This window comes from Piliocolobus tephrosceles, chromosome 3, assembly GCF_002776525.5.
Source record: "Piliocolobus tephrosceles isolate RC106 chromosome 3, ASM277652v3, whole genome shotgun sequence".
In the NCBI taxonomy this organism is placed as follows: Eukaryota; Metazoa; Chordata; class Mammalia; order Primates; family Cercopithecidae; genus Piliocolobus; species Piliocolobus tephrosceles.
Window position 1 is genome coordinate 158,938,368 of NC_045436.1, and position 14,389 is coordinate 158,952,756.

Here is a 14,389-nt window from a genome sequence, read left to right on the forward strand (position 1 = left end):
TCAACCAAAACAGTAAAGCAAAAAAGCTCAAATAAATCCTAAGTTTTAAAGGGATCAGGGACAAGGCAAGAAGCAAAAAAAAAAAAAAAAAAAGTTTAACTATTTGGTTTGGTGTTTATTGTATCTTATAACATTCAGCATTTGAACACAAGTTGTTCCAATTTCTTAGCTTTTTAAATTATATCATATCAAGGTATAAGCTTTTATGCCTTTACTTCACAATAAAGTTCATATGACAATGAACTTGATTTTCAGGACAACAGAATAGAAAGGCTTTCACTGTATTTAATATCCACATATAGCTCCACCTATACCACCTATTACCACCTCCACAGCTAACAAGGGAGCTCTAGCACTTTCTCTCCCCGGACAAAAGCCTACTAATTGGTCTCCCTGCTCTAAGACTAGACCTTCTGGAGTGTCATTTCAGTTAAATAGCTGAAGGGATCATTTCCAAACATAAATCAATTCATGTCACACCTCTTCTCAAAAACCCTGCAGTAGCTCCCCATCTCAGAGTAAATGACATGCAATGACAATATCCTTACATCTTGTAGATGATGTCTACAAGACTCTGTACATTCTAGCCTAGACCACCTCTCTGATCTATTCTATTACTCTCTCCATTGCTTACTCCACACCAGCCCTGTGGTCTCCTGGAAGTTTCTCCAAAAATCCAAAAATGCTATCCAACAGGGCCCATGCACATGCCATTCTCTCCACCTGAAGGGTATCTTATCACTTTGTCCCTTCCTTCCCTCTTCTCAAATATCAACTATGAAGATTTTCCTGACCGCCTTACATAACAGCAAACACACATACACTTTCCCTACCATTCTCTTCCTTCTCACCCTAGTTTTATTTCCTTCATTGCATTTATCATCTCCTGATAAATATTTGTCTACTCATTAACTGTCTTATCCTCACTGAAATTAAGCTCATTGTTTTCGTCATTGCTCCAATACCTACAATACCTGTAAGTATCTAATGAGTACATATTGAAGTAATATATTAGCCTTAAGCTAAAATTTCAAACAATCTTCTCAGTTATATAAATACGCTCCTAAACAGAAAAAAAGCTTTAAGAAGGAAAAAGTTCATATACTGTCCTAGTTCTCCTTACATCCTTCTCACTGATTTGGTTTTACAGAGAATATGAAAGGAAAGTAAATGTTCTGCCTGTCACAGTTCTCCTCTGTTCCACTTAATCTCAAATTATGAGCTCACATAGCCACAACTTCCTTGTTTGTCAAATAAGAGGAATTGGCCTATGGTGATCAGCTTCTTAAAAATCAAGTATCTAAAAATCATTTTTGAAATAAGGTTTACATGTAATTTTCAATAAGCCATAATGGAATGTCTCAGTAATCAGGATAAATCAACACTGTATATTTACATGAATAGACATATATGTATACCCTATATATATATATATAATCTGAGGTGCTACATTTGACTTCATTCTCATAATGCAACTAGCACTGAATGCTGTATTTTAAGTTTTACTGCTCTTATAAACTACATAGCCTGATAATCAAGGTAAACAATTTGTATATCTGAAAGTTACATTCTGATTTCACCCAGGCAAAACACAAACCTGAAAAAATACTCAGAAATGAAAACTATGTTACAAACATCATCCATTGAAATCCTATATGCTTTATTCAAAAGAGGATCCTTCATACCATCAATATTTACAACTCAAGCCTTGATACTCCTATTTTCCAGTCTTAGCAGATACCAAAAAATAAAAAGATACCTGTCCAGTAAATAAGCTGATATAATCATATGCTGATGACTCCATTTATTTACATTCAAAAACAGGGAAGCAAATTTATGGCATTAAAGTAAGGACAGCGGTTACTTGGGCAAAAGCACATAGCGATTTCAAGAGGACATGGAGGACTTCTGGGTAAAGGCAACGCTACGTTTCTTGATCTGGGTGCTAATAACATGTGCGTATTCACTTTGTTAAAAATGGTTGAAATGAGCTGTATACTGATGATTTGAGCCCTTTTCTGTACTGTTATACTGTATTTAAGTAAAAAGCTTTTGGAAAACTAGATATCACAGCAATTCAAAACCATGAAAAATAAGGTTGAACACGAACAGCGGAACACAAATCAACAATCCTTAAGAATATCTGTGTTTTCGCATGTGTACCAATGCTAATATTGTGCCTATGAACAGCACCCACTACATTCTAAGAAAGAAAGTAGGGAAATAAGTAATACATTTTAGAAATAATTTGCCTCCAAAATGTTTGAAATAAAGTAAGTTTTATAACTTAAAGGAGTCAAGGTTCAATTACTCAAGAGGCAAGAGTGGTTAACGATATGAATCTTGTTATGAGAATTCTGTCTCACCCACTTGCCAGTTCCATGAACTCGTGTTTAACCTCCCTGGGTCTGTGTTACATCACCTATAAAATAGGGATCTACCCCATAAGCTTGTGAAGACTAAATGAGTTATTTCATGTAAAGCATTCAGAGCAGGTGCCTGATATATGTAAGTATTCAATAAATGGTTGTTCACTCATGTGGGATACTTAATCCCCCAATGGTGCTAAATAGGGTGTTTCTACTATGGCCAACTGACAGATGAACACTGAAATGCAAAGAGCCCCTTCTTAAAATAGCTTGTACATTACCCTGCCTATACAACGAGACAACTTCCTATTAGTTTACTTTATATTTAAATGTCCTAAAGTAGTTGCAGTAGAAGCAATAAGTCACACTCTAGCCCTATTCTGGTTCTTTTCTAAACCTTTATTACAAACAGGCTTAAGAATTAAATAACCATTTTAAGTAGAGCATCATCATAGAAGGAAACTGTAGGATTTTAAAATACAGTAATAGCTAATGCTTTCTAAGAGTTACTATGTAGAAAACACTGTACTAAACATTTTCCTATACTGATCTTTATTGCTCACAACAACCCTATTAAGTAGGTATGTTGTTCACCCTCACTAAAATGGCCTAAGTCTCTTTTACTGGAGAACACATTTTATTTCATCTTTTTCACCTTCCTAACCAGGCACACACAGTCTCCCACATCGAAGGGGCTCAGGGTTATTTGCAGGAACTGGTTCGTTATAAAGATGATCGGCTGTAACTCTCAAGCCCAACTTGCATTTGGGTGAATTCTAGAGTTAGTACCTTCTTTTCCAGAGAAATATAAGGAACTCAGGTATCTAATCCCATTATTTCAGTCCCATTTGAGATAACTTCCCTGGTTTGCTGAGAGGCTCATCCATTTGTGACATATTAATCCAGGTAACAATCTGATCATACCATTGCTCACAGTAACTTTTCAAAGAGTAAGATAAATGCCAAGGATCAATTTCATGGCTATATAATAAGAAAATAAGCTATCACCATCATACCAAAATAAATAACCTTACAGATTTACATGGCTCACTCAGCACAGCCATGTGAGATTTACATGGCTCACTCAGCACAGCACATGGTGCTTTGTTTCTGTCAATTACAAAAGGAACATTTGATACAGCATTAAGTCTCCTTCAAAGAGATTAATAAACATAGCAGTAAATTTTCATTTGTAAATTAACCTTCAAAGAGTCTTTTCATACTGTATTTTAATTATACAATTCTACTGTTACTGCAGCTGTGTTACAAAGAATGGATCTGTTAAACTGCTTTGCCCACCATAATGTAACTTATTATACACTTTCAGTACCTCAGTCAACATCCTAGCATATACTAGTATACCTCATTCCTGTGTTTCTATAATACAGTAATTCCAAGACATTGTGCCAATCCCTCTATTTCCTAAGGGAAAAAAATACCTAATTCACTGAACACCAAATTATATACAATATAAGACAGGTATATACGTGCACGTTTTCAATTTAATCCTTACCATGACCTTTAAAGACAGTGATTATCTCTTTATTTTTAATCCAAGGAGAAATTGAAGCAAAGGATTCTGAGTTAGCAAATAATATACCATTTATATGCAAGTTTATTTATAAAGCCTAGTTCCTTTATTTCACACAGTTTTCCTCCCAACCCTCCCGCTTTCTCATGCTTCAGGGTAGGCTTCTCTGATCATCATTCCCCATGGTAGAAAAGACACACAAGGCCAGGCGCGGTGGCTCACACCTGTAATCCCAGCACTTTGGGAGGCCAAAGTGGGTGGATCACCTGAGGTCAGGAGTTTGAGACTAGCCTGGCCAACATGGTGAAACCCCATCTCTAATAAAAATACAAAAAACATTAGCCGGATGTGGTGGCGTGTGCCTGTAGTCCCAGCTACGTGGGAGGCTGAGGCATGAGAATCACTTGAACCCAGGCAGTGGAGGTTGCAGTGAGCCAAAATGGCGCCACTGCATTCCAGCCTAGGTGACAGAGTAAGACTCCATCTTAATTAAAAAAAAAAGACACACAGACAGCACCTGGATTTATATATAATAGTTCAAGCCATAACAAGAGACTAATGGGCCAGGTATTGTGGCTCATGTAATACCAGCACTTTGGGAGGCCGAGGCAGAGGACTGCTTGAGCCTGGGAATTCGAGACCGACCAGGGCAATACAGGGAGATCCCATTCCTACAAAAAAAAATACAAAAATTAGCTGGGTATGGTGGCCCATTCCTGAATTCACCCCCAGCTACTAAGGAGACTGAGGCAGGAGGATCACTTGAGCCTGGAAGGCGGAGGTTGCAGTGAGCTACAATGGCACCACTACACTCCAGCTTGGGTGACAGAGCCGGACCCTGTCTCCAAAAAAAAAAAAAAAAAAAAAAAACAAAGAAAAACAAAAAGAAAGAAATTTAAGAAACTAGGTTTCTAGATAAAACCAGAATTACAAGGGGGCACTGCTTCTTGGCCTTTTGGCTAAGATCAAACATAAAATTACAATTGAAGGAAAAAACTAGCAACAACTGAAACTTTACAAAACTGGAAAAAATGAAACCGCAATTAACTTATTATTAATAGAAAGCTCAACCCTTTTCACAGTATCACATTTTTACAAGAATCACCATAAGAGAATGTCAGAAAAGAATCAGTCTTCATCTTCTCATTAGTTTTACACATCTTTTGCCAGAGCAATCTCAACCCCCAATTACAAGGGACAGTGTATTTAACAACACAGAAAAGGGAAACCAATCATACTCTAAATAATCAAAGAAATAAAAACATGACATTTCACTGAAAATACCAAAGATTCTTTTTCAATAAAAACGCTATTGGGCACTCAAAAACACAACCCTTCCAGAAAGCAATCTGTCAGTAAATATACACAAATACGTATTTTCTTAAACCTTAAAATATTCATATCTTTTAATTTAACAGTATGCTTCTAGGAAGGTGTCCTTAAAATCCAAATTGCAGAAAAGATTTACGCAAAAAATGTTTATAACAATATTTTTTAAAGAAAACTCAAAACAATCTATCCAACAATGGGAATCTATCCAACAATGAGTAAATAATTTATAACTTCCATTCCATTTAATAGTTAAGAAAAAGCTCAGGATACATTGGATTTTTAAAAGATGCAAAATTCTATCTAAAAGGATTGCAACTTGTCTTAGTCCATTCAGGTTGCTATAACAAAATACCTTATACTGGTTAATTTAGAAAGAACAGCAATTTTTTTGCTTATAGTTCTAAAGGCTGGGAAGTCCAAGATAAAGGCACCAGCAGATTCAGTTTCTGGAGAGGGCTCTCCTGCTTTACAGGTGGCACCTTGTTTGCTATACCCTTACATGGCAGAAGGGAAGGGCAAAAGTGGCTTTTTTTCTTTTTTTGAGATGGAGTCTCGCTCTGTCGTCCAGGCTAGAGTGCAGCAGTGCAATCTCGGCTCACTGCAACCTCTGCCTCCAGAGTTCAAGCCATTCTTCTGCCTCAGCCTCCCAAGTAGCTGGGACTACAGGCATGCACCACCACACCTGGCTAAATTTTGTATTTTTTGTAAAGACGGGGTTTCACCATATTGGCCAGGCTGGTCTCAAACTCCTGACCTCAGGTGATCTGCCTGCCTCGGCCTCCCAAAGAGCTGGGATTACAGGCATGAGCCACCACGCCCCGCCCCCTCTGGCCTCCTTTAGAAGGGCACTAATCCCATTCATAAGGGTTTTGTCCTTATGACCTAATCACTTCCCAAACGCTCGACCTCTTAGTACCACCATCACCTTGAGGGTTAGGTTTCAATATATAAATGTTGGGGAAACACACATATTCAGAACATAGCACAACTACATAAAATAATACCACATATACATATAAAATAGAACAATACCAAAATGGTTCTTTCTGAAGAGTACAATTTATTTTATTCTTGTCTACACTTATATTTTCCAAGTTCAAAATAAGAAAACCTACGTATGTAATAATAAAATTTGAGATAACATAGTACCCATTTCAAGAATCCTAAGATCTTTGAAAAAAATCATTTCTAAAACATTTAAGTTACCGCATCTGGTTTAAAATGCATTAAATATTTCCTCTAGTTTAATTCTAATTTGGCTGTCTATTCTCAGGGGGAAAAAATTATATATATACATATATATATATGAAGGTTTATGCACAAAAGGTATGAACCAAGGCATCCAGAAAGTTTTATGGAGTACCTATGAGATACTGTGTACTATCTAGACACTACATGTAGTAGTATACTACAAGGGCCCAATCCTTTTACAGCTTATATTTCTGTGGATAAGTACAGATAACAAGTTAATAAGCACATTAAAATGTAATTTCTGGTTAGAAGTATTATAAAGGAAATTAACAAAATACTGTGCATGTTTATCAGAGACAGTACAAACTGAGCCTGCTCCTATAGGAAGTCACCAAAAAAAGTCCTGAGAAAAATACAAAACCGAAAATATACTACATCCAAACATGCAAAAAGCTGAGCAAGAACAATCAAGACATGGGAAACCTCAAGTGCCACGGCCCAGAAACAGAGAAAGAGTTTCACATACTCCAGCAGCAGAAAGGAAGGTGGGTAGATGGAAATGGTAAAAACAGATGAAGCTACAAAGGTAGACAGGGGCCAGATCATGCAGCAATTTGCAGGTCAACGTGAAGGGTTTCTATTCTATCATAATTACGTGAGAAGTCATTAAAGAGGGGGGAGAAAATTATCTTACGTGTACAGTCTTCTGAGATTAGGCTGCAGAAGGTAAAGAACGATAACAAGTTAAGGTACTGCAGGAATCCCAGTAAGAGGGAATGGTAGCCTAGACCACAGTGATGGCAATGAAAATAGAAAAAAGCAGAGAAACTCAAGACATAATGTAGTGGCTAGAACCCATAGTATTTGCTGGCAGGAGGTCAGAATGTGGGCAATGAGGGCCCAGAACAATCAAGTATACCTCTTAGAACTCTGGCTGAATCATTACTTACAAAGCTAAAACGTAAAGTGTGTTTCTAATAATAAGGAATAGTTATGTATACTATGAAGCATCCGTGAGATGAAACATTACTAATGTTTGTGGAAGGCTTGCTTCTCTTTACTATCTATGAGGTAATGGACATGATACTTATATAGTCCTTCAGTTTCCTCAAATAATTACTACAAATAATACCTATTGCTCTCATAGAGTTGTTGGGAGAATTAAATGTGAACCTATGAAAAACACTTAACACAGTGACTGTACTCGATAAATTAAAGCTATCAGAAGTCATAGTCATAACATCTCACCACCCAGAATAAAAAAAAAAAAAAGGTATTCAATAAATGTTTTGTAGATGAATAGAAAAGCAGACAAAAGAAATGGTATAATATCCCAGGTCACCTGACTCAATCCCATAATCCTTCCACAAAACTATGCACTCTTCACCAAAGGCAGGTAAAAAAAGATTAACAGTTTCACAACCGTTAGACTGTGAAATCAACTAAGTGAAACCATGAAATCCTCATTAGAGATTTTTGGTACAAATTATACAAAAATGCAAGATCTACACTGTCATGTAGATTACATAGTTAAGTAAATACACAGTCAAGTAGATTAACTAGAATAATAGGTAAGTTTCTGAGTCACAAAAGTAATTGAAAAGTTTACTGGCCTACTTACAGGCTGATGAGTCAAGCTGAATGCAATACAAAAAGAGCACATGACAGGGGAGACAAAGCAGCAAGAAAATATTAAAATACAGTCAAAAGTCAGATAGTGATATGGTTTGGCTCTGTGTCCCCACCCAAATCTGATCTCCAATTGCAATCTCCATGTGTGGAGGGAGGATCCTGATGGGAGGTGATTGGCCTACAGGGGCAGTTTCCCCCATGCTGTTCTCATGATAGTGAGGGAGTTCTCATGAGAGCCGATGGTTTTAAGTGCGGCACTTCCTTGCTCTCTCTCTCCTGTCGCCATGTAAGATGTGCCTTGCTTCCCCTTCGCCTTCTGCCATGATTGTAAGTTTCCTGAGGCCTCCTAAGCCAGGTGGAAGTGCAAGTCAATTAAACCCCTTTTGTGTATAAATTACCCAGTCTCAGGGACTATCTTTATAGCAGTGTGAAAATGAACTAATACAAATGGGGAATACGAGTGAGTGACTAAATAAGAGAACAGAACCTGAAACCTGGAAGGGAAGGAAAAAGAGATATACCAAAAATCAGGATTAGTCAGAGTCTGAGAGACAATCACAGACTAGGAGAAGCAGGTAATTACCTCTCCCACCCACAAGGCCCAGGCAAAGATCCATTGCCCCTAAGGGAGAGACAGAAGTAAAAGCCTACTACACTTCAAGGACACAGAGACCCTCCTGACCCATGATCCCATACCAAAACTAAGCAGAAGTACACTACTGCTAGAGGACGGACAGAAAACTCTCCGTCCCAAGTACTACCTCAGTCATGAGACACAATTTGGCTGCCATGGGAGGGGAAAGATTGGGGGAGAGGAGAAGACCGAAAAGGTTCTACTCTCAAGACTCAGGCTCACAAGCCCTACCTAAGACTGAGAGTAGACCAGGAAAACCAAGAATTTCTCCACCCCCCATTACAAACCTAGCATATATAAAAAAGAATCCACTATAGAACAGGATGTTCCTGACAGCTGCCAACAGAGCAGTGTCTTAGTCCCTTTGTGCAGCCATAACAGAATATCTGAGACAGTGTAATTTATAAAGAACAGCAATCCATTTTTATTTCCTCACTGTTCTGGAGGCTGGGAAGTCCAAGATGAAGACACCAGCATCTAGCTACAGCCTTCTTGCTGAGTCACTACACAGCAGAAAGGCAAAGAGAGCGAGACAAAAGGGAGCCACACTTGCCCTATATTTTACAACATTAATCCCACCTATGAGGGCAGAGCCCTCATGGTCAAAGCACCTCTTAAAGGTCCCATTTCTCAGTACTGTTACAAGGGCAATTAAATTTCAACAGGAGTTTTAGAGAGGACAAATGTTCAAACCACAGCAAGCAGGAACACCACTCAGTCCATCCAAAGCACAAAATAACAGCAACCCGACGTGAGAGAAATTTAGGTCTGTGGTGCACTGAAGGTGATGATAGAAACAACAGAGCCATATCCAGACCAAGTAATGACAAAACTAACTCAACCTACCATACTAACAGTGTGACAGAGGAGGTGTACCCATTTCTAGACACAGGTTAATCTATCATTCAAAAATTATGAGACACATTTAAAGAAGGAAAAAAAAAACCCCCCATCGTTAAGAGATAAAGCAAACAATGGAACCAAACAGAGATTACCTAGATGTTGGAACTAATCAGAGATGCTAAAATAACTATGATTCATAAATATGTTAAAAGAGGTAAAGGAAAAGATTAATATGTTAAAGGATCTGGACAACATAAGAACAGATACGAAATTTTAGTAGGGATACGGAAACTATAAGAGAGTCAAATAGGAATGCTAAAATTAAAAATAAGAATTTATCAAAGATGGAGAATCCCTTTGACAGGATTATTCATGAACTTAGGTCAACAGAAGTCATCCAAACTGAAACAGAAAAAAAAGGGGAGAGGTGTTTTTTTAAATAAAGAAACCGTAAGGAAACACCATTATCAAATAGTCTAACATATACTTAATTGTTGTCCCAAGGGAGACTAGAGAAAGCAAAGGAAAAAAGAATTATCTGAAAAGATAATGGCCAGGATTTTCCAAAATTAACAAAAGACAACCAAGATCCAAAGAGGTCAGAAAGCCCTCTTAAAATTGGTTAAGTTATAGTTACCTTAAATCAGGCAAGTCAAAGCAAAAGGTTAATACAAAACAATATAGCTTGGAATAACTAACTATTGGAAAGTACATATGTAACAGATATTGTAAAAATATTTCTATCACCGATAAAAAGATGACATTCTATTTACCATCTCCACACGAAAAACAAAAAAACTCAAATGGTCTAAAACGAAAAAAAAGACAGTAAGAGACAGAAAAAACCTGAACTGTAAAGTATAATCCAATAATTAAACATACACTGTAGTTTTCTGCCAAAAGCCACTAAACCAGTGAAGACACTGACTATAGTACTTTGGCCAAAAAACTGTCAATTTTCAGCAAGTACATTAAATAAAGGCATTTGGTTATGAGTTAAAAAAAACAATTATTATATATAAATTTAGTAAGTCCTCTAGATGATAATTCCACTTTATGAAAATTCTAACAAACCCACAAATTTATCTATGGTTTCTCATTTCCACTACTGTGAGAATTTTTACGTTAGAGTAACTGGAAAAGAAGGGATCTAGAGGTTGATAAGAGTAACGCAAGGCAGGGCCAGTTTTCATACTTTTAAAATGCAACCCTGAGTTAAAGGAAACCTAGGTAAAGTCCACTTGGCCTTAAAAGTGTATCCCTGTGACTCAAAAGTGGGAAAGTGTTACAATCCAAAGACCTACCTAGGTGGTGGGAACAGAGCCAGGAAAGACTGTCCAACATCCTCATGTCTTAACATAAAGCCTCTAGAGGAAGAATTCTAATTTTACCAATACCCTGTTACTGAAGTGGTTTCATTCATAGTAGTGGAGAAATTAAAGACTTCTTAAATAAGTTTACCCCAAACCTTTTCCATTTGATTCATCCAAATCAATCAACATTTCTGAGACCGTGTGGACTCCTAAGACATGTGAATCAACAATTTCAAGTAACAAAAACAAGACATCTAGCTTTTCAATGGATTGGACACTGAGCCGCTAATATGCTCCTTTGTGTACATACAATCTACTACAAGCGAACATGGGTTTTCAAACATCTCATAAGCTACAGAAGGAAATACTGAACTCTTCCTAATAATAAAAGGATGATAAATGGAAACTAACTTTTCTGAATTACTAATTCAGAACATGCAAATGATTACAATGGTACTTTCTTTTAGCAAATATAAATATTAATAAGGGCTTTTGTGGGGCTCCAGACTGTCTGAAGCCCATTTTTCCCAAAGGTCTGTTTTTCAATTTGAAATTTTCCTAGTATAAGATTTTTCAAGAACATCTCCATAATAATTAGAAAGGAATTGTCTATAAACATATCATGTCTTGCTTGGGAATTTGTATTTAACTAAAAACAGCTCCCATTTATCTAGAAATCTTGAAGACTGACTAAATACAAAGACTTATTATCTTTTCATTCCTACAGAGTCTGTTCTCATGTTGTTACATTATAAATTAGAGGCCTGAGACTCATACCAGCTTCTTACTCCTTTACTAATCTAGAACACGCAGAAAAAAATAATCCTAATTATTAACGTATTTAGGGCTTACGATGAAAAGCCACCTGCCTGAAAACAAACTTAAAGACTTCAAAATGTAAAACTAAATTTTTAGTACACTACAAAAGTTACCAGATAATGTTATAAACACGTTTAAACAACTCATCATAGATTATTCATATATAAGTTTAGTTACATACAGAGGACCAGTATATGTGCATATTTCTATAAGATTTTTAAACAAATCTCATAAAAAATACTATATAGCATATGGCAAAAACAACACAAAACTAGGAGTTAATAGATCTGAGTTCTAATTCTAGGTCTATTACACTAAGTTAAACTTGACTGTAAGTTAAGAATATGGATATGCTTTGTATAAAACTCAAAGAGATTTATCATTGTGATTTGTATAACTGATATTATGAGTTAAAAGATTAATAAATAAAACCAATGTGCCATTCAGTTTCAGTTAGAGGAATCTGCAAACTAGTGAGTACTGGAATGCGCAGCAATCATAATATGAAGAAGCTAATTTTATTCTAAGACCACATACTGCACGTAGCAAAACTACAATTGCCCAACAAATGACCACAGCATTAAAAGTAAAATTATGACAGCAGCAACTTCATTAGTTTAGTTTTCTCCTACTTCTCCGGCATCTAAAAAGTGTCTGCTATCTAGCACATAGTAGACATTCAAACATTTATTGAATAAATATCCTCCACAACTAAGTGCCACCATATAACCTCACAGTCTATGCGTAATACTTATCGATTTTACTACTTCCAATTTCATATTAACCAGCACTTTTTTAATGTTCTTAAAATCTGTGAGACTATAAATCAAATAAAATTGTAACATTTTAAATAATCCATTCTTTATTTCCCTAAACTTGAAAAGATATGAAATTATCCGTTAAAAGAGGAGAGTTCATAACTTAAGCCAAATGAGTAATATATTAATAACTGCTCAGTTTATGTAAATGAAGAACTGAAAGCTGATCCTGTAACATTTGTCCACTAGAAGTTACTAGTCACCAATAAAGATGTGCCACAGTTCTTCCTAAAAGTACTTAACAGTACTTGGTGTCAGGTGGACGTTGTGGGTGCTGGGGCCTAATGGTTAGACAAGACTCTTGGGCAGGCAGATGGCTTCTCGGTGGCAGGCTGTAGGGGCCTCTGTGCGCTGGAGATCTCTCCAGCACCAGGAGCAGCTTGAGGACAGCAAGGAGCTGTAGCCTGTGGCCAGCCATCCAGGAGACCTCTCACAGCCCTGGGTTCCATATGCAGACAGTTACAAAGGAGGCTGCCCCTGACAGTCGTCAACCTCAACCTCTGGGGAGACCCCTCCTGGAAACACCTGGAAACCCCAGAGCCAGGGCAGCAGAGCCTCCAGGCTACAGCTCGCTCAGCTAAGAGTGCCTTGGATGCCAAGTACCAGAGAATCCAAGAGTCCTGACACCAAGTGGCTAGTGGAGACTCAGGTGAAGGCCAGGAGGAGGAAGAGAGGGGCAGAGAAGAGCAGTGGATCCCCGACTCACAGCCTGAGCCAGAAGAGCACCCAGCTGTCTGGAGGCGCCCCTGCCCACTCAGCCGCAGACCCCTGGGAGAAGGAGCATTACTGCCTCTCTGCCCGGATGGGTTCACATACCCACCCACTACAGCGGCTGAGGCGGGAGTCTGCCTTCCAGAGCCCTTACTCCTTGACAGAGCCCCTCTGCTCTCCCAGCGAGTCTGACAGTGACCTAGAGCCTGTGGAGGCAGAACAGCATCTCCAGAAGCTGTCCCAAGAGCTGGACGAAGCCATTATGGCAGAAGAGAGTGGTGACATGAGCGTCTCTCTCAGTGATGACAGAGGAAGTGCCCTACAGGAAACAAGCCCTGTCTGATCACCAAAACTTCATATCCAAAGATGTCTGTAATTCCCCATGAGCTTCCTGGACAAAGGAGTCATTAGTAACCCTGGGCCACTGCTAACAAGGACCTAACAAGGGGCCCAGAGCCCCCCTGCTCTGGCCACATCTAGCCAAAATGATTTAGTTCAGAACTAACACGGCAGCAACGAGAATAGAAAGAACATTTTTTTTTTTTCAGACGGAGTCTCACTCCGTCACCCAGGCTGAAGTGGAGTGCAATGGCATGATCTCAGCTCACTGTAACCTCCACCTCCAGGGTTCAAACAAGTTTCCTGCCTCAGCCTCCTGAGTAGCTGGGATTATAGGCACCCAGCATCATGCCTGGCTAATTGTTGTATTTTTGTAGAGATGGGGTTTCACCATGTTGGCCAGGCTGGGCTGAACTCCTGACTTCAGGTGATCTGCCTGCCTCGGCCTACCAAAGTGTTGGGATTACAAGTGTGAGCCACCACACCCAGCCTGTTATCCTCTGAATTAAACCCAAACATAATGTAATAAGGTCTATGTGGCTCTGTACCATCCAGTCCTTCCCTTTTCTATAGCCAGATCTCATCCGACATTCCCCCTCCCTCAAGATGCTGGGTCAAAATGATACTCTTTCACTTCTTCAAATAATTCCAATTCTGTCTTGCCTCAAAGTCTCTGTCCGTGTGGAATGCTATTCCCCAGTTCTTCAGACTTGGCTCTTCATTGTCCTCCAAGATGCCACCTTAAATGTGACCTTCTCAGAAGCCTTCTCTAGCCTACCTATATTAAAAACTGCCCCCACATTATTTTCTATTGTATGTCTCTCTTGTTCCTTAATAGCATTTCTCACAACTCAAAA

General features: G+C 38.3%; 1 protein-coding gene and 1 pseudogene across 3 annotated transcripts in view; one reads left to right on the forward strand and one right to left on the reverse strand.

The window, feature by feature from the left end:
• Positions 1–14,389, reverse strand: part of STIM2 (stromal interaction molecule 2) — a 166,082-nt gene that overhangs the window by 139,428 nt on the left and 12,265 nt on the right. The window lies entirely within an intron of this gene.
• LOC111549839 lies at positions 12,796–13,579 on the forward strand (annotated as a pseudogene).